Here is a 26707-nt window from a genome sequence, read left to right on the forward strand (position 1 = left end):
AGATTGTATTTTTAATAGAAAGGGGAGGGGTAATTAACAAATTATAATACTGATTCTCATCCATGGATGAACTTAGATATATTTTGCATTGATTTAGGCATTCTTTCAGGCCCTTCATGATTGTTTTACTAATTTTCAATGCCTTTGATTTATTCTCAGGTATTAAAATATTTTGGTTGCTGTTGATCATGTTTCTGTCCTTTGTTTTCATTGATTTATTGGAACAGAGTTGATTTTTATGTTGATCCTGTGTCCGGCATCACTGCAGAACTCTCTTATTAGCTCAGTTTGTCTTTCCATTTTCTAACCTCATCTTGTACCATGCCCCTCCCCCACCATTGCTTTAATCACACTGACCTTAAATAGTTCCTAGAACTCCCCAAGCATTTTCCTTACTCAGAGCCTTTGTTCTTCCTGTTTCCTGTGCCTTCGAATGTTCTTCAAGTGATCAGCTCATTTTCCTTTATCTTTCAAGACTCCATTTAAAAATCAACATATTCAAAGAGGCTGTTTCTGACTCCACCATCGGAAGTGGGCTCTCCTTCATCCCTTTTCTAAAATCACCAACATCATGTTTATATTCTTTGTAAAATGAATCACAAGCTGGAAACATTTTATTTACTTATGTATTTACATCAAAATATGAGTTTCAGCAGGGAAGGAACTTATCAGTGTGGCTCACTCTTGTCTTCTCTGCAGCTAGAATAATGCCTGTCTGACAAACAGTGGCTACTCAGAACATGTAAGAATAAAGAGAGATCTGAGGTTAATGATAGAAGATTCTGGGTTATAGCATAGAAGATACATTTCCAAGCATATAATAATATACTTTATATCCATTGTCAAAAGACACAAATAATATAAAATCATAATGAATATTCATGACAAAGAAAAATGGCAAAATTTTCTGTTCCCAGTACTGTTCAAGGTAGTATGCAGGAACAACCAAAAAAAAAATCATGTTATTGGCCACTAGGATTTAAACAATTTGTCATCTTGTTAGTCATATTCATATGTTTTAACCTATAACATATAGGTTAAAAGCATAAACCAATACAAAAAAACTTATGAAAAATATCCAATAGTTTGGCAATCACTTGCTTCAGAAACTCAGAACAGTGAAGAATGGGACTTTGTGGTCAAGCTTCATTAACAGAGGGTTCTATTAATGAACCTTAAATCTGCCATAGGAAAGAAAAAAGTTATTCCGATGTGTCAAATAAATGGGTCAACTATCAGTAGTACAGCTGGTTTTGTCAAAGAGCACAAATGAGTGAATGAGTTAAAAAAAAAAAGTTATGTGGATATTTGGCAAATGTAAAAGAACAAAATTCTTGAAGTTTTGTCACCATGTGGATGCTGTGCTGTGTTCTGATATACAGTATTGCCCCTAATGTTCAACTGTATATCAAACTTCTATGTGGAGAATAATTCCCCCTTCATTATCCCTCCTCTCATACCAAGCTCCTCGGGAACGGCATAATTTAAAAGCACAAACTATCCCAGGGACCTCATTTATGGGGACATTTCCATGTCTGTGTGTGTTGGTATTACTGGAATACTGCCACACTATCACTGCATCCCATTCTCCAAGGTTCTGAAGCATCCCTGAAACTCACTGAGGTCTCTGGATTCACCAGGAACTGTGAAAGATATCAGCAGCTATTGAGAAAACAATGCAAAATGAAGTGTAACCCTGGTTGGACAATAAATAGGGAATTGGGTGCTGAGTCCATATACATCATCCTTGGTCACGCATCGAAGCTAAATATCAGGTTTTGTACAGCAGTGTCGCATTTATTTTTATTTTATTTTACAAATGCAATGCCATTCCACTATTAAAAGCCCAACTATTCTTAAATGCTTCTAAATATATTTTATCTAAGTATTTATGTTAGATTTACTCTGAATATATCAGGCCTTTAGAGAAAAAACCTGATATTTACAAAGTATTTTCTCAGATTAATGTATCTTGTTATCATATGCCCTTTCTTCTGCGATACAGTTGATAAAATTTTAAGAGTTCATTAGAAAATAAATTGGGAACTCGGAGTGAGGCCTAGTAAATTAGGAACCAATACAACAAAAGTAATGACCTCTTAATCTAGAAGTAGCTTCAACTATAATATAAATTCTAGTTCCAAAAAATGAAATTATGACATGCGTGTTCAACAGGTATTAATAAATTACATGAAATCTTTTTATAATCTGAGTTAAGTATTCTCATTATTATAAACTAATACACACAGCTTTCTAATTCCAAACTGGGAAAGCTTACCCTATTTACCAAAATATTTTCAATTAAATTATTTTAAAACTTTACATATATATTTCTATTATTACTTGAGCTTTTCAGTGTTAATTATTTAAACTAATCTTGGAACATCTTGCAAAATATGATTGGAATGAAACTTTCAGGAAGGAATAGCTATAAATTCAAGATGGTGGAAATTTAATTTCGATGCTGACCTTGAGTACGTCTAGGAGGAAAATTGGAATTCTCTTAACAAAATAAACCGGAGTTTAGTTTCTGTATGGAATGGAGTTTGAAATGAATATGGAATGAAAGTAAATATTTAGAAGATTAATTCCTTGAGCTTCCTCAATATCTTAGTTTTGCAAGACTTGGAAACTATCTTCTCCAGGGACAAAAGAAAGTAATTACCTCTCCTCCACATGGTGTTTAATCATGCTCTATTTTTCGAAGAGCAGCTGTGCAACCCTGGCCAGGCTACAAATTAAACACACCTCCTTCAACTTGCCTAGATTTAAAAGATAATGAATATGTTGGGTGACAGAATCTGAATTCCAAAAGATTTTAATAGGCTGGAGCTATAGGCTGAAAATAAGATGAAAGTCAAAGATAAGTGTAAGATCTTACACTTGGGTCCAGGAAACCAGTGAGCAGACTCAGGGTGCAGAAGATATGGCTTAATAGCAACACAATAGCAGAGTGGATTAGAAAACACAACATTTAGAAGCTTTATTTGACAAAAAGCTAAATATGAGATAGTGGTTTGATCTGATTAGCAAAAAATTTAATGTGACTCATACTACGTAAGTAAAAGGATTCATAATTTAGGGTTGATAAACAAAAAATAATTGTGATGGATTAAGGCCCTTTGCAAACAAATGTGATTACTGCTCATTTAAAGTTTCTTCAAACCAAGACCCAAAGGTCTGCATTGACATCATGTTCATTCTACTAGTTTTACTGAAACTTGAAGAGCTCCCCTTATGACAGAATTCACAAACTTGTGGGCACTTGGTGACACCGGACTATTATGTATATAAAATATTTGCATATACAACACACATCAGTTAGTGAAACTGGCAGCAGCCAAAATGAGATGACAACAGAGAACCATCCATTTCGCTAATGGCACTTATTAAATCTACTTTACTTTTAGAATTCTGGAAAACTCTGAAACTGACCGTTGCACAATACAGAAGGAAAAGTATGATCTCCCCCAAAATCACAAAAAGACATATGAGATATTTTTGAGGATTCACTCCAGATCATAAAGAGTGCACCATGATGCAAGTGCCAGGAGATAAAATAAACCTCTAAGCATATGTAAAAGAGCGAGGTTATCAGTATCTACGTGAATATTCATTATTACAGAACTGGTGCATTTCCCCGGTGGAAAAAAGTGTTTTCTTGGCTTCTCTCTCTACAAATAAATCACTACAGTAAAAGCTCTCAAAGGAATGTCAGGTGGGTATTCTGGAAATATTTACCATAATTGATTTCTGTGGGTTTCTAAATGCTTTAGTCCAAAACCTCATTTATCAACTTTGTCTATTTCATTGTAATTGCAGAATTTTCTATTACTATATGCTGCCAGATCAAGTCAGTGCTGACACAGGAGCTCTCATGTTGGAAGGAGGGGAGCACATTCCCACACACCAGCCTAGCAATCCGGGCTCTTGACTGTAATTAAACTTACGGGGGAGTTATCCTTGTCTGATGGGGAAGGAGGCGGCTGATTTGTAGGATTCATTAAGTTTTAGCAGCCATGCTGAATACCTGCATGAAAACTTTCTCTGAATTTTTGAAGCCTGCACACATTTGGCTGAATAAGAAAAGATTGAATGATTTTGTTCTGCAACAGTGGCACGTAGTATATTGCTCAGCCGTACTCTTGAATCCTAGAATCACTGGTCCCATTAATTGAATAATATAAACATGCTCTTTGAAGAGACTGATATACCAAATTTTGCTATTCTAATACCAATTCACTGTAGTTAGAGATGTCTGGCCTGGGATCCCGAGACAGTAACATTTTCAATGGGTTGGTTACTAAATCTCTTGACTTCTGCATTTGGACCTATTCTTTATCTTTATCCTTTATAGTTATCCCTTTCTGGACTTGACTTATTTTTCCTTTGCACAGTTAAGCTTTGTCCCTGCTCTGCCTCACTTCCCCAGCTTTGACCATTTGCTTCTATCTTTGCCAAAAATTTTGAGTCTAATTTTGATTATACTGCTTTTTCTACACTGAATACACCCCCTTAGCCCCAGTGGTGGTCTTGAGGAACCCTGATCCTGGATGCCCTTGTCTCTTACCCTTCTTCCACCCACTCACCCCTCCAATTGTCCAAATTTGGCCAATTCACATGATCATTTAATTTATGTGAGTATTAAATAAAAGTTGAGAAAACTTTATTTTCAAAAAGTAAACACCATTCAGACTTCTGAATACTCCTGTCTGAAATGTGTTCAGATCCTTTGGAATTCAAAACTATGCTCCTTGCCACATGGTTTTCCCTTTGCTTGATGAGAGACTATGGCTTTAAAGTAATGAAAAGCCATTTCAGTATAGATCTTCTAAAAATGACTTTACCATAGGTAAATGGGACAGATGGAAGTTGTGTTTTATCTAAATAATACATTTACATTCAAGAAAAAGACTATTTAAGGAAAATGTATTAAGCACGATACAACCCCAAATAGCTTCAAGTAGCTGAGCAGACCCCTAGGTGGTGAGATTCACTTCATGTTCGTTCTCACTGAGTCCAGGTTCCACCAGATAGTGGCAAAACCCCACAAGCTCCACTTGCTGACTGGTACCCCCCACTCTCTCAAGCTGCCATGGCTACTCCAGAAAGTTTCCCTCTCCATGGAAAATGGCAAGTGCCAAAATTTTGACTTTTGGGTATGTCATGCGGTGACTGCTAATTTTGCCCTTTCAGTAAAAAGCGCGGAAAGATTTCCGCACAGAGTCTGAGACAAAGTCGAGAGAAGGAAAGGAAAAGAAACAGAGTCCTCAGGGTAAGATTTCAGGGGAATTAGATTTTTGTTGCCTTTCCTATCTCTACCTGTCTTTGATCTCTGGGCTGCTTATAATAATTTGACTACCTAGTCCTTCTCACACCTTCTTTACTGTTTCTTGTGTTTTATTAACTCTATCTTTTAACTCCCAAATTTGGCCTTTATTATGATCCTCATCTTAACAGAGGAAGAAGTTGAGGAACAGCGAGATAAGGTCACAAGGCTAATAAGTGGTGAAGCAGACCATTAAGCTACACTGCCTCCAGAGAAATCTAAAGGTAGTAGTCTGAACTAGAGTTCACAGTGGTGCAGAACAAAATTAGTTCAGTGTATTCATTTTTTTCTGACTTCCCTTATTACAGGGTATGTGAGACTGCCAATAAACTAACATTATTTAAACCTGCAATACAGAAGATGTTGAAATACTTGTCTCATTTAGACCCAGTTTCTGTGTTCTGGATTTTTCCGTGGCTATAGAAACGTTACTGTGGAGTATTCTTTGGAGGTATAAAACATCTTTTTACTTATCTGAAATATTCTATCAAAAATAAAAAAAAAAACCGAGAAGTTCCTTTTTCTCCATTCCATCGACAAAGAACATCCTCTTCAACCTGACTAGGTTGCTCACAAATGCATGTCCTCAGACTAATGTGCCCGAAACTGGGCTTCTCACATTCTCCTGCCAAACCTGCTCTCTTGCAATTTTCCCATCTCAGTTGGTGGCAATTGAATCCTCCCCCTTGGCCCAGGTCTCACATTTTGGATCATCCTTGACTCCTTCCATGCTCTCAAACCCCACAGTGCCCAGTCCTACATTGAATGAGATGAAACAGGCGGAATGTTCTTTCTCTTGGTGGACGGCTGTGGTTATAACCAAGCGCTCTAAGCCAAGCCTGCAGTGGATGGAGCCGGAACTCACTCTGCCCCAGGCAACAACACCTGTCCTTCCTCCCTTTTTTGGGTCTAAGGGTGACGGAAGAGGCAATAAAGACTGCTTCCTTGACTCAGGTAGTCCATCAATCAATGAATCAATCATCTGAACATATCCTAGGAAAACACATCGATGGTTTCATTTCTCAATCAGAGGCAAAGTGCTTGCAACCAGCCCATCATGATCTGGACACCTCTTACCTTTTGGACCCTAGGGTAGTGCCCTGCTCTACATGTGGCTCTTCTGTTCCAGTCACGGTCTTTGGCTGTTCTTCCAGTGTGCCTGGTAGAAGCTTTGCCCCAGCTCTTCTCCCTACCTCGAATGTCCCCTTGCACCTCCTCTCTGCTCAGCAGTGATCTTGCCATATTTGGCTGGTTATTCAAATGTTACCTTCTCAGTGAGACTCTCCTGGCCACTTTATATAAGGATTTAGTTTAATATGCCCTCATTGCTTTCCTTCCCGCACCTTTCCTTGCTTTACTTTCCTCCTTAGCACTTCTGCCATTAAAGCACTATACAGCTTATCTATTGGTCCTATTTGTTGACGGTCTATTTCTACAATGTAAGCAGGCATGTTTGTCTGCTTTAAAAACTGCTGCATCCTCAGCACCTAGAGTAGTACATAGCCCAGAGCAGAACTCAAACAAATACTGTTAAATGAATATGTCGTTGGAAATGAGTGAATAACTGTCAGGAAGTATAGATACATATGAAGTCTGTTAATGAGCCTGGATTTATGCTCTAGGTTTAGATCTCCATCATATTCGTTTCTCTGAAAACATGTCTCCTAAGATTAAGCACTGAGAGTTAGAAGTCGTGTAATTCTTGCCTATTGTTACACCTTTAGTTTGTAGAAGTAGTTAAGTAACCTGGTGTATTTCTGAGATGACAAAGAGGGTTGTCCCTTGTTTGAAAATAAACCGTATCTGCCGTGGGGGGTTGGGGTGCGTGGGAGGGAAGAGGACACAGATAACAAACTCACACTCTCCTCTATGGGCAACCCCCTTGGGGGCTGTGAAATCCTGGGGAAGGGCAGCACTGAGATGGCAAATTCTGTCTCACTAAAGAAGCCTGCCAGATGGATGAAACTTAGTTTGCCAATTTAGTGCTTCATTAATTCTCTAACCACCCTGTGGGTGTGAAGGGGACTGCTGTACATTTTAAAAGGAGTTTTAATTGGGTTTTCAGTCAAGACAGTTTCTGTAAAACGAAAATTAAGAGGAGAATTTTGGAAAGGTTGGAAATTGGAAGGGTTCAGTGAACACGTAATCTGCAATAAGAAGGAAGATTTCTTTGAGTTTGTGTCTATTAACGAGACACACCCCATAATTAAAAACAACTCACAACTGAAAAGGTGTGACAGGGAAGAAAGTAGTCAATTTTTTTTCCTTGACCGGAAAGTCTTCAACTTGAACTCTTTCTCATTTACCTGCTCTTATCGATATGCCAATAACTGAAGGTACAGAGAGAGCTTAGTGTAAACCTACCAGGTAAGATGTGAAATCTCTGTATAGCCTCATGGCCTATTTAAACAATTCATCCAATTTTATCTCCTTTGAAAGACTTCCTAAATTGGAAAAAAACATGATGGATTAGGTTAGTTAAAATATTCTACTGGAATTCCTGGATTATAAATTTGACAACCTAATATAGACTGTAGCTCATGTCTCTTTCCTCATTAGTTCACTGGTTACACCAAAACTGCTTATGCAATGAGAAGTGATTTCCAGCCTCTAAAGTTTCCTTACATATTATATTGACAACACAGAATCTGGAAAATTCTTACGAGTGAAAATTGAGGGTTACCCATCAATAATAAAAATTTAAGTCTGTTTCTTCCTCAAAGATTAAGATAGGTATATATGTTATTTTAGTTATGTGACACATGTTTTAGCAGTTCTTTGAGAAAAATTCTTGTGGACAAAGCCTTTGCATAAATTGAGATCTTCACAAAAATTAGTATAAGCATTTCATATATTTTAAAGAAAAATTGGAATGTTTTCCACCCTGTTGTTTTGCATTCCTAAAGTTCCAACCTCCTTTATGTTTCAATTCATCAGTGATTAAAAAATGACAATAAGCAGCAAACAACTCTATGAATAGCAACCTCAACTCTGTCATAATGCATTCAGTGGGAAAAAATCTGTAATACCAAAATAAATCCCAAAGTGGTTGAAGTCTTAAATGCAAATTAAAAGTGTAAAATGATTTTTAAAAATAATATTGAATATTAGTTTAATTATATCATGTAGAGAACTTCTCAAAACATAATTCTAAGTTTAGGCATGAATTTTTTTTTTTAACTTTCAGTATGTTTGATTTTATTATAAATAGATTTAAAAGCTAAGCTATACATGACTGACAGTAGTCTTAATTTTGTATATTCTTGATTTTTGTAATACATAAAGATTTTTGCAAATCAATTAAGAAGAGGAATACTTTGATAGAAAAAATAAGCAAAAGAATTAATTGGCAATTCCAAAAAAAGTACAAATTGGACAAAAGCACAAAAATCCTTAGTGAATATTACCGAAATTTATGAAGAAACTTTGGAATTTCTTCATAAGAAAATGTGTATTCTATTTTCCTTGGATAGGATGTTTTATATATATATATCTTTTAGAACCATGTATTCTGAAGTATGCTTCACGTAAAAAATGTTCTTGTGGGAAAAAATAACTTTAACTAAAGGTACTCATTTAAAATAAAGCATATTAGGGGCGCCTGGGTGGCTCAGTCGGTTAAGCGTCCGACTTCAGCTCAGGTCACGATCTCGCGGTCCGTGAGTTTGAGCCCCGCGTCGGGCTCTGGGCTGATGGCTCAGAGCCTGGAGCCTGCTTCCGATTCTGTGTCTCCCTCTCTCTCTGCCCCTCTCCCGTTCATGCTCTGTCTCTCTCTGTCTCAAAAATAAATAAACGTTAAAAAAAATTTAAATAAAATAAAATAAAATAAAATAAAGCATATTAGATGGGAGGTTAGTTGGAGGTTGGGCGAAATAGGTAAAGGGGATTAAGACTACACTTGCCATGATGAGCACTGAATAATGTATAGAATTGTTGACTCACTATATTGTACATCTGAGACTAATATGTGAACTGTATGTGAACTATACTGGAATTAAAATAAAAACTTAATTAAAAAAAATCAGGCACAGGGGTGCCTGGGTGGCTGAGTCAGTTAACCGTTCAACTTCAGCTCAGGTCATGATCTCACGGTTCGTGAGTTAGAGCCCCTTGTCGGGTTCTGTGCTGACAGCTCAGAGTCTGGAGCCTTCTTCAGATTCTATGTCTCCCTCTCTGCCCCGCCCCTGCTCATGTCCTGTCTCTTTCTCTCTCTCTCAAAAATAAATAAACATTAAAAAAATTTTGGGGGGGGGGCACATGTGAAAAAATCCACTGTTTTGCCTTTCAGGGTCACAAAAAGATAAAAATAAATCATAAGTCTCTTTGTTGGCAGTGACGCAGGCAAGATTTCTATAAACTTCTTAAGAGCAAGTGGCATTAAAAACCAAAACACACAAAAACAGGCATACATTTCATCCAGTAATTCCATTTAGGAGTCTATATGTATGGAATTAATCAAAGATGACACAAAGCCTTTGTCAAAGATAAGTGCAATGATACGTATGAAAAATGGTCGTTGAAGCACTACTTGGAATGTTAAAAAACTGAAGAAGGCTACATTTCCAACAACCAGAGATTGTAAATTGTGACATATTCATACTTGGTAAGCAAAGACAATACTGCTGCATAAGATACCATCCAACCTGTAAAATGTTGATGATATGTTGTGAAATAAAAAAATAAATGGGATGTTGATTGTGATGCAGATTATAATATGGATAGATCTTCACCAAACTGCTCATATTAGCTTTTTCAAGTTGGTGATATAATGATTTTTGAAGTTTTATGCAATGAGTATTATATTTATAATTAGAAAGAAATGATATCTTGTAAAAGTTTTAACGCTTTACAACCAGCAAGTAATTTCTTAATGTAAAATAAATAGAAAAACCTCAAGCTTACATTTTTTAAACACCTGATTATAGGAGAATAATAATCCTCAGACATTCACTAAGCCTGTCATATATTATACGTACGTGTTTGTGATTTTATAATAATTAATATATAATAAACATATACAATAATTTAATAATTAATAATAAATTAGCTCTTAGTTTAATAATTAATAACAAATATTGCCAGTTAATATTAACAGACTATATTATTAATATTGTTAATTAATAATTTAATTGTGAGTAAATTATAATACATTTATTAATTTATAATAAATTTAAATAGTATTTTAAGGGACGTCCACTTTGCAAAATTCTTTAAATTATGAGCTCCTTTAAAATACATGCTGTTCACTAAACATTCCTTAAAAATTCTGTGTGATATATTAATGGTTTCTGCCTTCTTAGCATGTTGGGATGCAATTTAGAATGTGAGATATCCAGGGCTCCTGGGTGGCTCAGCCAGTTGAGCATCTGACTTGCCTTCAGCTCAGGTCATGATCTCATGATCGTGAGACATGAGATGGAACCCAGTCAGGCTCCGTGCTAAGTGTGGAGCCTGCTTAGGATTCTCTCTCTGCTCCCTCCCCCCCCCCCCCCCCCCGCTTGTGTGCTCTCACTCTCTCTCTCTCTCTTTCAAAATAAATAAATAAATGTTTTTAAAAAATAAAATAACAAAAATTGAGATCTCTGATTAACATGAATCTTGGGGCCTAAGCAGAACAAGGTAGATAGAACTTCACTTTTTTCTCTCTATATATAGCAGGACCCATTTGTACAGAAATACCCCATTCTACTTCCATAATGCTTTTTATGGGACGGTCTCTAACGTCCATTATGGAACTAATTAGGAAACTCCTTACTATCGTTAAACCCAACCCCTCTGGTTTGACCACAACTGCTATATAGCAGTGAAACACAATTTGATAGCTCCTTGTCTGTTTTAAAGGAGGAAGTAATGAATAACTTCCCTAATTAAAACCACTATGATTTGGTGGGATTTTATTTTTCTTTAACAGGGAGGACAGGATAATTACACAGATTGGAATGCAGCCAAACAGTAAAGCTAACTGCTTGAAAGTGAAATACCGTGCAAGGACTCAGCTTCCTTAATAAGCTGTTCGGTGTGGGGGATGGGCACAAGACATGTACTCAGGACTTTCCCGAGTGGCTTGTGAATTGAATCTACCCCTGAAGATAACCTAGATATAGATTTTTAAATATAAAACTACAGTAAAACTTTGGTTTGCCAGCATAATTCGTTCTGGAAACATGCTTGTCATCCAAAGCACTTGTATATGAGAGGGAATTTCAAGAACCATGGTCTCAGTTGTGATCATGTGATGTTCAGCATCACATACTACTCGTAGTGCAAGATGTTGCTTGCTTATCAAGTTAAAATTTATTGGAAATGCTTGTTCATCTTGTGGAACACTCTCAGAACAAGTTACTTGCAATCCAAGGTTTTACTGTACTCCGTGTTCCTTGGTAATTTAGCCTAAGAAATAAGTAGACTGTCTTATCAGTGCCCAAGATTTTCACAGGCAATGCTGCAAAGGATATTATTTTGTGCTGGGTTCAGACTAAGACTGGTATAGGCAGGTGGACCATCTTTATTTGTCAGTTGATTAATTAGAGTTGGTTTTGAGTCAGTTAATGACATGACTGTCACCAGGGCAAGTAGGAGTGTAAGTTTATAGGACAGGCAGTAATTAGTGTCTCCAGATGTTTTACATGAAATCTAGTTAAAACACATGGACAGAATCAAAACAGAAGCAATTACAGTACCTATGAGAAACTGCTACCACATTCGGATCCATATCTAAAATGCTAAGTGGGCACAGAGGGGCTTCATAGAAACAAACATAATTATGGAGCATGACGTTGAACATGGGCTTTGCTGCCTTGGACTGTGAATACTGGCATGGTGATGACAAATTGTCTTGTGACAAATACACAATAGGACAGAAGGAGAAAGTAATTTGGGTGCTGAGATCGGCATCACAGTGGGGGCCCACAAGAGCAAATCTTTACCGGTTGTTTTATATCATTTCATACAAAAGGATGTTTTGGAGAGGCAGAGAGTAGGAGGGGTAGAAATTGAGAGATATCTAAAGTTTCCCAAAGTCTATTTTGAACCTATTCTTAATTTCAGCAGTACTTTTTCATCTTTTTTTTCCCCACCCACTCGACTATTTTATGAGTGTAACTTATTTTCAAATTCTTCTAGTTCCTTGTTGAGGGCAATGTGTATCTGTCAAAAATTAAGGGTACAGTTAAAGAGGTTAAAATAAAAATAGGTGAAGTAGTATTTATTCAAAGTGTAATTATCAAACACTTATTATGCACAAATCATTTTATGTATCATAGTAACTGACATTTAATTAGCACTCAGTAAATTTCATCTTTCTTGTTTACTACTAAGGATAAATTCTCTCAGATACAAGAATGTTAAAAAATATAGAAACAATAATTATAAACAAATGTAGTATGAAATTCTAGGAGAAGAATTTTTTTATCTGTGTTCCAGAAAGATCTTAAGGATTCAGGCCAATGAATATATTAGGAACAGTGTATATTTTTGTACTCACATGTGTATATATTTTATAGAAAGTGAGAATCAATACTATTCATCATTCTTTTTCAAAGACTCAATCACTACAAAAATGCAAAGAACAATTGGTTGAAGGAAGAGAATGAGGATACCAAATAAGCTAGAGAACATGTTGATTGATACAGACATTTGTTAATAATTGCATCTGGAAAATATTTTAAAAGATTGTATATTTATTTCCTGCTTTTGGAATGGCACAGAACAATTCTAAGACAAGACTAATATCCATTGGGAAGACTTCCTTTTCCCAAATAGAAACTGGGTCATTAAAATATTGGGAAGGGAATAGGTAAAAATAAGAGCTAATGAAGGGACTTGGAATGTCTGGGATATTAGAGTCAGTCCACTCCTTCATAAAAGCAATGAAAACATGGGAGAAAAAATCATACAAATCAACTTTTTCAGAATTCTAAAAATTAACCGAAGACTTGTAACAATCTTGAGGAGTGTTTATTCCAAAAAAATAAATTGCTGAACCTCAGTAAGAACAAGATTTATGGCTCTTAAGCTTGACCTACCCCATGCCCTTCTCCCGAGTTCTACAGTGGCCTTGTAAAACAATAGCCTCAGAGCCATGAAGCATGAGGGCAGGCTGGCCAAATTCAGAGTTCCTCAAATGGCTCCATCCCCAGAGCATTATCACTATTTGATCTGTCTCAAAGCTTCTTGGAAAATCTTTATTCAAAAGGCATTGTCATTATTTGACCTGATCAGAGCTCAAAAGCCTACCTCCAGGGTGTATGTGGAAAACAACCAACAAAGATTATTTGATATCACAGGCACTTACAGCATCAGTTGGGGCAAACAAGAGCCTGGACAGAAAAATAAAAGGAGATGTTCCTTGGGGTCTTTGAAAAGATCTGATATATTACCAGGGATTTGGAAGTCCACATATATTAGCAGGGCTTTGCGCATGTGAGGAAAACCCAAAAGTGCCCCAATCTCTGATCTCTGGTTGGTCTTGAGGCCCTGTACAAGCAGGAAGTAAAGGCAAAGGCAGAATTATACATTGCCTGAGCATTACTGGAGTTCCAGAACACAAATAAAGTTCCTTGAGAAAGGATAGAAGACTTACTGGCTCAAGGCATTTAGGAAAGTATCTGACCAATCATTTCCTGACCACTTAGTTAATAATAGACTTCAGTGGCTGACCACCACAGGGAATACAGACTTTTCAGAATTAGTCCCGGAAAGTCACTAAACAACCCCCACCCCGATAAAGAGATAAATCCAGCAGCAATAACAATAAAAACTAACAACAACACATCATGGGGAAGAGACCTGAATTCCAGTTTTGCCACGTTATATGTTCTCAAATATACACTTTCCAAGAGGAAAATTATGGTTCAAACACAGGAAAAAAGTTATAAATAGAAACTGACCCTAATGGGACCCAGATTTTAGAGGTACTAGACAAAAATTTTAAATTAGCTATTATTAATATATTCAAAACTGAAGAAAATCATGTCTAAAGAATTAAAGGAAAGTATGACATTGATGCTTCACCAAATAAAGAATATCAATAAAGGAATTTAAAAAATGTTTTTAAGAACCAAATAGAAATTCTAGAATTGAAGGTACAATGACTGAAATGAAAAATTTACCAGAGGGGTTTACCACAGATTCAAGCTTGCAGAAGAAAGAATTGGAAAATTTAAAGGTAGCTCGATTGAGATTACCCAGTTTAAGGAACAGAAAGAAAAATGTCTGAAGACGAATGAACAAGATCTCAAGGAGCTGTGGGACACCATCAAGCATACCAACATACGCAAAATGGGAATCCCAGAGCAGAGGAGAGAGAGGGAGGGGCAGAAACAATATTGGCATAAATCATAGACACAAACTTCCCAAATGTAATGAAAAGCATCTACCTATACATCTAAGAATCTTAAATTTTAAGTAAGGGAAAGTCAAGGAGATCCACATTTATTCAGTCTGTCAAAAGACAAAGAAAGAATCTTAAAATCAGCAAGAGGAAAATGGTTCACCGTGTATAAGAGATTCTTAATAAAGCTAACAGCTGACTTCTCATTAGAAACCAGGGAGGCAAAAGACAATGAGATGAACATTCAAAACGCTGAAAGAGAGATGCCTGGGTGGCTCAGTCGGTTAAGCATCCGACTTCAGCTCAGGTCATGATCTCACAATTTGTGAGTTTGAGCTCCACTTCAGGCTCTGTGCTGACAGCTCGGATTCTGTCTCCCTCTCTCTCTGCCCCACTTGCACTCTGTCTCTATCTCTCAAATCTAAGTAAACATTAACAAAAATAGTTTGAAAGCTAAAAAGATGAGGGGCAAAAAAAACCCCATATAAACAGTAAGTGAAAACTGAAAAGAGAAACAGACAATTCAAAATCATAGTTGGAGAATTTAATATCTCACCTTCAAAAATGGATAGGACACCTAAGTAGAAGATTAATTAGGAAGCAGAAGACTTGAACAATACTCTGAACCAGTTAGACCCAAAAAACACCTATAGAACACTCCATCCAACAGCAGCAGAATACACATTTTTCTTCATTGCACATACAATATTCTACAAGAGAGACAATATATTAGGTTATTAAACGAGCCTCAGTATGCTTAGAATAATGAAATCACACAAAGTATGCTCTTTAAGCACAATAGAATTAAATTTGAAATCAGTTATAGAGGGAAATTTGAGAAATTCACAAAAATGTGGAAATTAAACAGCACACTTCAAAATAACCAATGGGTCAATGAATAAATAGCAAGTAAAGCTTTAAAATTCTTTGAAATGAATGAAAAGTAAAACGCAACATCCTAAAACTTATAGAATGCCGCTAAAACAGTGCTTAGAGGGAAATTTATGGCTGTGAACATCTGTCTATATTGAAAAAGAAGAAAGATTTTTTAATCAGTGGCCTCATCTCCTACCTTAAAAAACTGGGTGAAAAAAGAGCAAACTAAATGTAAAGCAAGCAAAAAGAAGAAAATAAACTTAAAAGTTAGAGCATAGGGGTGCCTGGGTGGCTCAGTTGGTTAAGCATTCCACTCTTGATTTCAGCTGAGGTCATGATTTCACTGTTCATGAGATTGAGCCCCACGTCGGGCTCTGTGTTGACAGCTCAGAGCCTGCTTTGGATTCTCTCTCTCTCCCTCTCTCTCTGCCCCTCCCCTGCTCATGAGTGCCCTCTCTCTCTCTCTCTCTCTCTCTCTCAAAATAAATAAAAAAACCTAAGAAAAAGTCAGAGCATAAATAAATGTAATAGAAATTAGAAAAGCAACGGAGAAAACCTAAAACCGAACTTGGTTCTTTGAAAAGATCAACAAAATGAACAAAACTTAGCTAGACTGACCAAGAAATCAAGACAGGATCCTCAGATTACTGAAATCAGGAATAATAAAGGGGACACTACCGTTGAACTTACAGCAGTAAGGAGAAAAAGGATTATAGGAGAATACTGTGAACAACTACATGCTAACAAATTAGAAAACATAGATGAAACTGACAAATTCCTACAAAAACACAAAATACCAAAAGTGATTCAAAAAGAAATACAAAATTGTAACAGACCTATAGTAAGTAAAGAGATTGAATTTGTAATTTAGGAATTTCCAGTAATTAAAAAGTCCCAAGCTCACATGACTTCATGATTAATTTTACCAAACCTTTAAAGAAGAAATAGTATCAATTCTACACACGTTCACAAAAATTGAAGAGGAGGGAACACTTCCTAACTCAGTGTGAGGCCTGTATTACCATAATACCCAAAGCAGAGAAAGACATCACAAAAGAGACTACAGAAAGGGAGAAAATATTTGCAAGTCATATATCTGAGAAAGGACTTGTATCCCAAATATGTAAAGAGTACATAACAACTCAGTGATAAAAAGTTAAGTAACCCAATTAAAAATGGACAAAGGATTTGAATAAACATTTCTCTGAAGAAAATAAAGAAGTTATTAAAAACTCCATAAATAGATGCTCAAATGCATTTGTCATTAAGGAAATACCAGTCAAAGCCACAATGAGATAACAATTCACACCCACTAGGATGGCTATGATCAAAAAACAGACAATAAAAAATAAAAATTAAAAAGAGACAGACAGACAATAAAAGATAAAAATTAAAAAACAGACTGATAATAACAAGTGTTGGCAATAATGTGGCAAATTTGGAACCCTCATACATTGCTGGTGGGAATGTAAAATAATATGGCAATTTTGGAAAATAATTTGACAGTATCTTACCATGTTAAATTTCATTCATAAATATATGTCCAAGAGAAATCTAAATACATGTCCACCAAAAACTTATATAGAATGTTCATGGCATATTACTCAAAATGCTAAAAAAGTGGAACCAACCAAAATTTTTATCACGACAAATGCAGAAACATAATTTGGTATACGCATACAATGGAATATTATTTTTGTGATTCCATTTGCATTATTCTTTAAATATGGGAAAGATGGAATACTTAAGAAAAAATCTTGCATTTTAGCATTGATGTTCAAACTTAATAAAGGTTTTCTTTCAATGCCCTGTTCTCTGAATGTCATACTCAGATCAATTTAAGTAGCATCCCTACCAGAAACCTGTCTTTGGTGGCTGTTTTCTATACCCCTAACACAATAGTATAAAGTCATTAATGTTCATCATGTTGTATATTTTCAGCCAGCAGTGGTCAAATGACCTTTCTAAGGTTGTGTATTAATTTGTTCTCACCATTACTCCCCTGACAGTTCCAAACCTCAATTGTTACTTTACAAATAACCAAGAAGGTGAAAAGGCAACAAAAGCCTCTCATGACACCTTGCTGCTACTTCATGATGGAAAATGGTCACATTGGGGCACCTGGGTGGCAGAGTTGGTTAAGCATCTGACTCTTGATTTCATCTAAGATCATGATCTCACAGTTAGCGGCATCAAGCTCTGCATCAGGCTCTGTGCTGACGGCACGGAGCTTGCATAGGATTCTCTCTCTCTCTCTCTCTCTCTCTCTCTCTGCTCCTCCCCCCACCACCCTCGTCTTGCACACTGCGTCTCAAAATAAATAAATAAACTTAAAAAGAAAAGAAAAAGGTCATATTTATTGTAACATTTTTTCCCTGTGTTGTTTAGAACATATTTCCTCTTTGTCTGAATTCCAACGGAACATGTGACAAGAGACATACTTGCCTTTGTTAATGGCAAAATATACTTAATATGTTTAACTCCCTTCTACCTTTCCTTTCCCTAAATGGAAAAGATCTCTCGGGTAGTGTTTACATTTAAGCTTCAAACTCTAAGTTGGAAAAATATTTGTCTGCAATTAATGAAAGTTTCATGGCTTTCTTACTTTAGATTCTTTTTAAATGGTGGATTTAAAATTCCCTCATCTAGGGGCGCCTGGGTGGCTCAGTCGTTAAGCGTCCAACTTCGGCTCAGGTCATGATCTCATGGTTCACGAGTTGGAGCCCCACGTCGGGTTCTGTGCTGACAGCTCAGAGCCTGGAGCCTGCGGATTCTGTGTCTCCCTCTCTCTCTGCCCCTCCCCAGCTCGTGCTCTGCCTCTCTCTCTCTCAAAAAAAATAAATAAAAACATGAAAATAAATAAATTCCCTCATCTCTAAAATAGCTAATAATAGCTCTTTGTGGAAGATAAGCTGAGAAAAACAAATTAGAAACATCTAAAAATATGTCTTATCATTTCTAAAACCATCTTTCTGAGCAAACAGAGATTTTCAAGCAAACAGATTTTCAAACAGAGCTTGTGACAAAAGCCTATGTGCGATTATTTTATTAGAGAGCGCAATCTCAGGAAAGAAGGAGGAAAGAAAAAGGGAGGTAGCGTAGAAGTGAGAACAATGTATGTGTGATTACAAAGGCTGTCACTGCTTAGTACCAAGAAAACTGCACAGATTTTTGACGATATTTCAGGAGACTGGATAAATCACTGAATCTCTCAGGACAACTGGTTTGGGAAGAAGAAAAGAGAAGAATTTATCTCCCAAAACTCAAAGATCTAAGTCCGCCACACGTCCAAGCAAAAGCGCTGGGGCTGCGAGCAAACCCTTCTATCCTATGCCCCAGCGCCAACCGGGGAGCTCAAGGGCAGGAGGCAAGAATTGCACAGCACAGACTGTAGAGAGAAAACAGGCTAACCTGAAGCCCATCAGAGCCCGTGCAGTGCTGGTGGCCGCAGCAGCAGGGGCCTCAGAGGCAGGTGATGCTGACAGGGAATGAGATGAGACATAGAAGGTGCTGATTTGCCATCCATCAAACCAAAGCCTGTGGATAGAAATGCAGCACGTTTAAGTTCATGTTTAAGTGACAGATTGGAGCGATTATGTTATTGTTCTGTTCTTGGGAAAAGCGTACAAAGGCTTGATTACAACCATGTCAAAAGGACCATAAAAATTAAAAAAAAATTTTTAGGACATTTCAACTAAGCACAACTTTTGCCTTTCACTATAAACCTTTGTATGTATTGCAATTCTTGTTAATCAGCTCACTGTAGTAGTCACCTCATACTGACGAAATAAAATACCATAGACTGGGGGGTTTAAAAAACAAAAGTTTAGTTTGTCAGAGTTCTGGAGGCTGGAAAGTCCAAGGTTAATCTTCTTGCCAATTCCTGGTTCCTGGTGAGCACTTTCTTCCCAGCTTATAGGCAGCTGCCTTCTCAGAATTTACAGTAAGAATAGATGAAATGTTTAAATAAATTAAAGCAGGAATAAAAAAAATAAAGAGCAAGAGATTATTAAAAGTGGTCACTCATTTTTGAAAAAGAACCAAAATAATTTCTACATATGAGAAAATTTAATGAATAATATTAAAAATTAAACAGAGGACTTAACTAGCAGAATACATTCAATTGACATAAAAGATTATAGAATAGATCTGAACAAATTACAAAGAATGTGGGGCGCCTGGGTGGCTCAGTCGGTTGAGCGTCTGACTTTGGCTCAGGTCATGATCTCACAGTTTGTGGGCTCGAGGGCCGTGTCGGGCTGTGTGCTGACAGTTCAGAGCCTGGAGCCTGCTTCGGATTCTGTGTCTCCTCTCTCTGTTCCTCCCCTGCTCGTGCTCTGTCTCTCTCTCTCTCAAAAGTAAATAAAGATTTAAAAAAATTACAAAGAATGTAGCACAAAGGACACGGATACATGGAAACATGAAAGGCCACAGGGAGACAGTTCAATATATGTCTAATTAAATTCACATAAGGAGTCAATTTTGAAAGAATATTTGTCATTATAAAAACATAATTTTGTTCTACTATTCTTAAAATATAAGAATGATTTTTTCTAATTTTTTTAATGTTTATTTTTGAGAGAGAGAGACAGACAGACAGACAGACAGAGCACGAGCAGGGGAGGGGTGGAGAGAGAGGGAAGCACAGAATCCAAAGCAGGCACCAGGCTCTGAGCTGTCAGCACAGAGCCTGTGCAGGACTCAAACTCATGGACTGCGAGATCATGACTTGAGCCAAAGTTGGGCGCTTAACCAATTGAACCACCTGGGCGCCCAAATACAAGAATCATTTTCTGGGGGCAGGGGAGGACCTGGGTAGCTCAGTTGGTTAAACAACTGACTCTTGATCTCAGCTCAGGGCATGATCTCAGGGTCGTGAGTTTAAGCCCTGTCTTGGGCTCTGTGCTGGGCATGAAGCCTACTTTAAAAAAAATCGTTTTGTTAGGATTTAAAAGATATCTAATAATTATTATATCTGAATTTATTATTATAAAACACATTTGATTTGTAAAATATTTTCACAATAAACACTCAAGCCAATTTTTTAGTGCTTTTCTATCTCTCTTTCTCCGCCTCTATTGTCTGTCTGTCTCTGTCTGTCTATATAAAGATTAGATAGATAGATATCTGGTCATAAACCTGATATGCACGTATAAGTTGATAAATATAATCTTATGTGTGTGTGTGTGTGCATGTTTATTATTTTGAACCATATGAAATTGCCATTTGGAGTGTCAAAGAGTCACATAGAGGCAATTTTATATGCTTAAGCCTATATATACATATTGGATTGAGGATGCATTATATTTTACAGTAGCCTTTCTACATAAGGGCAAAAATATATTTTTCTCTAAGGATTCTCTGAGTTCTATCTCAAATCCGGTAGCCTGTATGATAGTAACATTTCTTCAGGATTGTAACTCCCACACTTGGTTACAAAGATTAGCTCTCCTCACTATAGTGATGCATAGTACTTAATTGACTTTGTCAGACACTCACCTTTATGTTCTCATCTTCCTCCCTAACAGGCAAATTTCTAGATCTTTTATTCCTCCAAAATCTGCTTAGAGAAATAGCTATGATTTCCTTGCCATTTATTTGGCTGCCAAGTGTTAGTAACACCTGATATTAGGTTCATTTAAGATGAAGATTGGAGACTGGCTTGAAATAATCCATTAGATTATTCTTCTCCCATCCTTCCTACTACTACTGGCATCACTGGTAGTAGAAGCGGGTGCAGGCACTGGATGAACTGTATATCCCCCTCTAGCTGGTAGCCTAGCCCATGCTGAAGCCTCTGTAGATCTAACCCTCTTTTCCTTCCACCTTGCAGGCGTTTCTTCAATCTTAGGTGCTATTAATTTCATTACTACAATTATCAATACAAAACCCCCTGCTGTATCTCAATATCAGACACCTTTATTTTTCTGATCCGACCTAATTACTGCCGTCTTGCTACTCCTACCACTACCAGTATTAGTGGCCGGCATTACCATACTACTAACAGACCGAAACTTAAACACCACCTTCTTTGATCCCGCTGGAGGGGTCCTATCCCATGTCCGCACTTGTTCTGATTTTTTGGGCACCCGAAGTCTGCATCCTAATCTTGCCAGGTTTCAGAATAATTTCACACATCGTCACCTATTACTCAGGCAAAAAAGAGCCCTTTGGTTATATAGGAATAGTCTGAGCATTAATATCTATTGGCTTCCTAGGTTTCACTGTATGCGCTCACCACATGTTCACCATGGGAATAGACGTTGACACACGAGCATACTTCACATCAGCCACCAGAATCATTGCTATCTCCACAGGGGTAAAAGTATATCTGACTTGCCACCCTTCATGGAGGCCACATTAAATGATTCCCTGCTACGCTATGAGCCCTAGGCTTTATTTTCCTATTTACTGTAGGGGGCTTAACAGGCATTGTACTAGCAAGCTCCTCGTTACATATCGTTCTTCGTGACACATGCTATGTAGTAGCTCACTTCCACTATGTATTATCAACAGGAGCAGTATTCGCTATTATAGGAGGGCTCACTCATTGATTCCCCCTACTTTCAGGAAATACTCTCAGTAACACCTGGGCAAAAATCCATTTCACAATTATATTTGTAGGTGTTGACACGACGTTCTTTCCTCAGCACTTTCTCGGATTATCCTGAATACCTGGACATTACTCTGACTATCCAAATGCAATACAACTTGAAACACAATTTCCTCTATAGGCTCTTTCATTTCTCTAACAGTAGTAATCTGAATAATTTTTATAGTCTGAGAAGCCTTCGCTTCCAAACGAGAAGTAGCAATAGTAGAACTAAACTAACCACAACCAACCTTAAATGGCGGCATGGATGTCCTCTTCCATATCATACATTTGAAGAGGCAGCCTATGTAACCTTAAAATAAGAAAGGAAGGAAGCACACCTCTAAAACTTCCTTCCCCAATACCTTTCAAATTACATAGCCTCTGAAAACTCTTTTTTGTTGTTGTTGTTTACTTATTTTTGAGAGAGAGAGAGAGAGCACAAGTGGGGAAGGGGCAGAAAGAGAGGGAGACACAGAATCTGAAGCAGGCTCCAGGATCTGAGCTGTCGGCACAGAGCCCAAAGGTGGGGGCTCCAACTCACGAACCACAAGATCATGACCTGAGCTGAAATCAGGTACTTAACCTCCTGAGCCATCCAGGCGCCCAGCCCATGAAAACTCTTGTAAGCCAGATCTATCTCAGAACTAAAAGAACATGAGCAATCTAGAGGAAAATTATTCCACGTATACACAGATATCAAGAAAAACACTGCTTTCATCATGCCATCTCAAACACTTTCAAAGGCCTTCATTGCTTACATGGTACATTCTAGATCTCTTATTCAGTGTGCAGATTCTTCTGAAACCTGCTTCCAGCCCCCATTTCAATCTTACACCCCAGTAACCTAAGCATCTAGCACATGGCTATCAGTTATCACCTCCAAAAATAAGTTGGATCTTTAGCCTACTCCAGTAAAAAATATTACTACCCCAGGAAAAAAAAAGCCCAAAGTTCTTAACGTGTTATTAACAAGAAGTAGGGGGAGGGGACTGTCCTTACCCCACAGAACTCTTAATTTCTGTAGAAATTACTTGCTGTAGAGCCCCATGCCTTTCGTCATGCTGTGCCTTTACCTATAAGCTGTTCTCACCCACCTGGTGACGCCTGGTCCTCTTCAACTGTCAACTCCTCAGGGAAGCCCTCCCTGACATCTTCAGCAGAGTTTGATGTTTTTGCTTTATGCTTTCTTAGTACTTTATTCCTATCTCTGCCTGCCTATCCCCTTAGACTACAAATTCACTTTTGGCGGGTGTCATGCTATCTGAGTATATCGATATCTGCCACATAACCTGGTGCTGTGTCTTTCTGCTGAATGAATGAACCAGCAAAGGAATGAAAGGCCAATAATGCAAGGTAGTTAAGAGAAGTAATGCTAGACCGCTAATATTTTACTGTCTAACCCAAAAAATCTTAAACAGTGATACAACAGTCATAGGAGAACAGTTTCTGTGCTGCTATTATGCCAGTTGAAAAGCTTCTTCTGGTGCTTCCAGAGACTATAGTTGTACAGCTACAGGACTGATTAGTCCCCTGATCTCACAGTTTGATTTATGTGCATCATGCACTCCGTAAGGAAAGCCAAAGGAGATCCACTTCACTGTGAACAGTGCTCATTAGAAACCAACCTCCAGCTAGGCCAATGCACAAAGCCTCAGGGAACGCTAAAGGAGATTTTTTTCCTTTCAAGCATAAATTGTGTTTTCATTTTTTTTGAATGTTTATTTATTTTCGAGAGAGGGACAGAGACAGAGAGACAGCGTAGATAGGGGAGGAGCAGAGAGAGAGGGAGACACAATACGAAGCAGGCTCCAGGCTCTGAGCTGTCAGCACAGAACTCCACGCGGGGCTCAAGCCCACAGACTACGAGATCATGACCTGAGCTGAAGTTGGATGCTCAACAGACTGAGCCACCCAGGCACCTCCGAAATATTCTATTTTTTTAAATGACCACATACTATCTGAAAGTATAGATGTAGAATCATTAATTTAACCAATTTTTTTTTTAATTGCAGAGACTATTCTTTCTTCACTGATTTAATTTTGTTTAATACTAAGACTCTATATAAGCCCAGGCCTGCTTCTGGCTTCTTCATTGTGTTGGAGTCTTAACCAACTGAGCCACCTAGGCGCCCCCAGCACAAATAATTTTTTTAAATGTTTTTTTAATATTTTATTTATTTTTGAGAGAGAGAGAGAGAGACAGAGACAGAGAGAGAGAGAGACAGAGACAGAGACAGAGAGTGAACGGGGAGGAACAGAGAGAGAGAGAGCGACACGGAATCCAAAGCAGGCTCTAGGCTCTGAGCTGTCAGCACAGAGCCCGACGCGGGCCTGGAACCCACCAATTGTGAGATCATGACCTGAGCTGAAGGCAGACATTTAACTGACTGAGCCACCCAGGTGCCCTAGCACAAATTATTTTTTAAATATAAAAAAACAATGTGTATGTTTGTCTTCTTAGTGGAAGTGTGATTAATTTCCATAATGTGAGAATATAATATGTGGATTACCCAAGAAAGTTTTATATTTTAAAACAAATTCAAGAAAAAAATATATAAACACTACAGGAATAAATATTACATATAAATTTTTTACACTTCCTTTAGATAATATAGAAGAGATATCCACCTGCCCACATCCCAGTTTTATAATAAAAATCCATTTTTTAATTAAAAACACATTGAACTCTTTCTTCCCATTTTTAAAACTGTTCAAAAATTATAAGATTTGAAAGGCTTTTGGTAATAGCGAGCAAGTCCTGCCATTAACAAATGCCAAAAGCATAATAAAACACCTAAAATGATAAGGTTCTTGTGTCGGGGCTGAATAGCCCTTTAATTAGAAAAAGTTCATGTATTAGTATTCAACATTAAGCAATGATTAATAGATACACCGTGTGCTTTTTTAAGTAGGGTAGATAACATGTCCAATTTTAATGTAAATTTAGTGACAATATAGCGTGTTTCTCTAAAATGCTCTGTCTGATTAGTTTCAGAGGAGTAAAAACAAAAAATCTTGATCAGTGAGCACATCCGTAAAATATTAATACTAAAACTCCTTACATAATTGTATTCTCTGAAATTGTTGCAGTGGCTGGCTGGGAGGTTTTCATGCTCAAAAACAACATGTTATAAAAAATGAAATCCAAATGAGGTGCTCGCTCTTTTCTCCATCCTAGAAAAACATCTACTCTTACTGACCTCATTCCTTGCCCTCACTGACTGATCAAAGAAAAAAAAAAGCCTATTTTTTTTTCTGTCTTCTTAAAGAAAGCTCTATTTTGACAGTGTCTTTTTTTTTTTTTTCCTTCCCTCCAGGGAATCTTTAAATAGCCAGGTAAGAAGAATTCTCAGAGTAAAAGGTACAGGGAATGTGAAAGCAAAAAATGACATGTGGGACAACTTTTTCTCAACTTTCACATTCAAGGAGCTCCGTTTTAGTAGTGAAGATACCATGTTCCCTCAAATATTGCTGTCAACATTGAGTAAATTTCCCTTGTCTATTTTATTAGGATACCCGTCCTTTCTCACAGCTTTATCTACCATCCAATTCCATCTATTCACCTTAGACTCATATTTCAATGCCAGACTCTTTATGGGTGAATTCCATATTCAATTCCACAGTCTAAGATTAAACTTATCGTCTCCCCATCCCCAAAAGTAGCTCTCCTCCCAGGGTTCCCTGTTTTCCCTTGACACTCGCAGCTGGTTATTCAGGCTCGAGACATTGACAAGATCTAGCAGTCCTTTCACTTCAAATAAAAGTTTCCTTCAAAATGTTTTTCCAGTTCTGTTTTAATCTAGGTTTTCCCCAAAAGCTAAGCCATAGACCAAAGCTTGTGTAAAGGTCATTAAAAAATTTTTTTTTAATGTTTATTTATTTTTGAGAGAGAGTTAGAGAGAGAGAGAGAGAGAGACAGCGCCAGCAGGGAAGGGGCAGAGAGATGGAGACACAGAATCTGAAGCAGGCTCCAGGCTCTGAGTTGTGAGCAAAGAGCCCGACGTGGGGCTCTAACTCCGGTACCATGAGATCGTGACTTGAGCTGAAGTCGGACACCCAACCGACTGAGCCAACCAGGCGGCCCCAAAGGTCATTCATTTTATTTGGGAATATAATCTTAGAGGACAAGCATGAGGGCAGTAGTTTTGAACAGGGAAAAACCAATTTGAAAAATGTGCTTTTGTGAGCTGCCATGCTTCAGTCTCATAGGAACTTCTAAGGAGCCTTGTGAAACATGTTTGAGAACTAATGGCCTGGGGCAATAGGGGAGGCAATTCATCCCTTGATCCCTAACCCCATTACCTAAGGTGTAACCTAAAGTAATCTCTGGTTGTGCATGCATAAGGGCCAAGTAAGGTGTCACAGGTATCCCACACAGTTGTGCCAAGTAGTCCCATAGCAGGAAGAGTTCCATGGTCTCAGCCCACAATGAGATGTTATAAGTCTGAACCAAGGTGAAGATGGTGAAGCATTTAATGGAACTCGCCAGCAAAGCAGTGGTTGGGAAAAGACATGAACTAAGAGGGTATGAAATGGCCAGTACAGCCTATCCCTTGCACCACTCAGATCCACCCAT

At 37.6% G+C, this 26707-nt stretch overlaps 1 pseudogene; it reads left to right on the forward strand.

Annotated features, from left to right (window-relative positions):
• The window catches only part of LOC122225355, a 59478-nt pseudogene extending 37027 nt beyond the window's left edge, over window positions 1-22451 (forward strand).
• Window positions 22452-26707: the final 4256 nt, after the last annotated feature.

The sequence above is a fragment of the Panthera leo genome, chromosome B4 (genome assembly GCF_018350215.1).
Source record: "Panthera leo isolate Ple1 chromosome B4, P.leo_Ple1_pat1.1, whole genome shotgun sequence".
NCBI lineage: Eukaryota > Metazoa > Chordata > Mammalia > Carnivora > Felidae > Panthera > Panthera leo.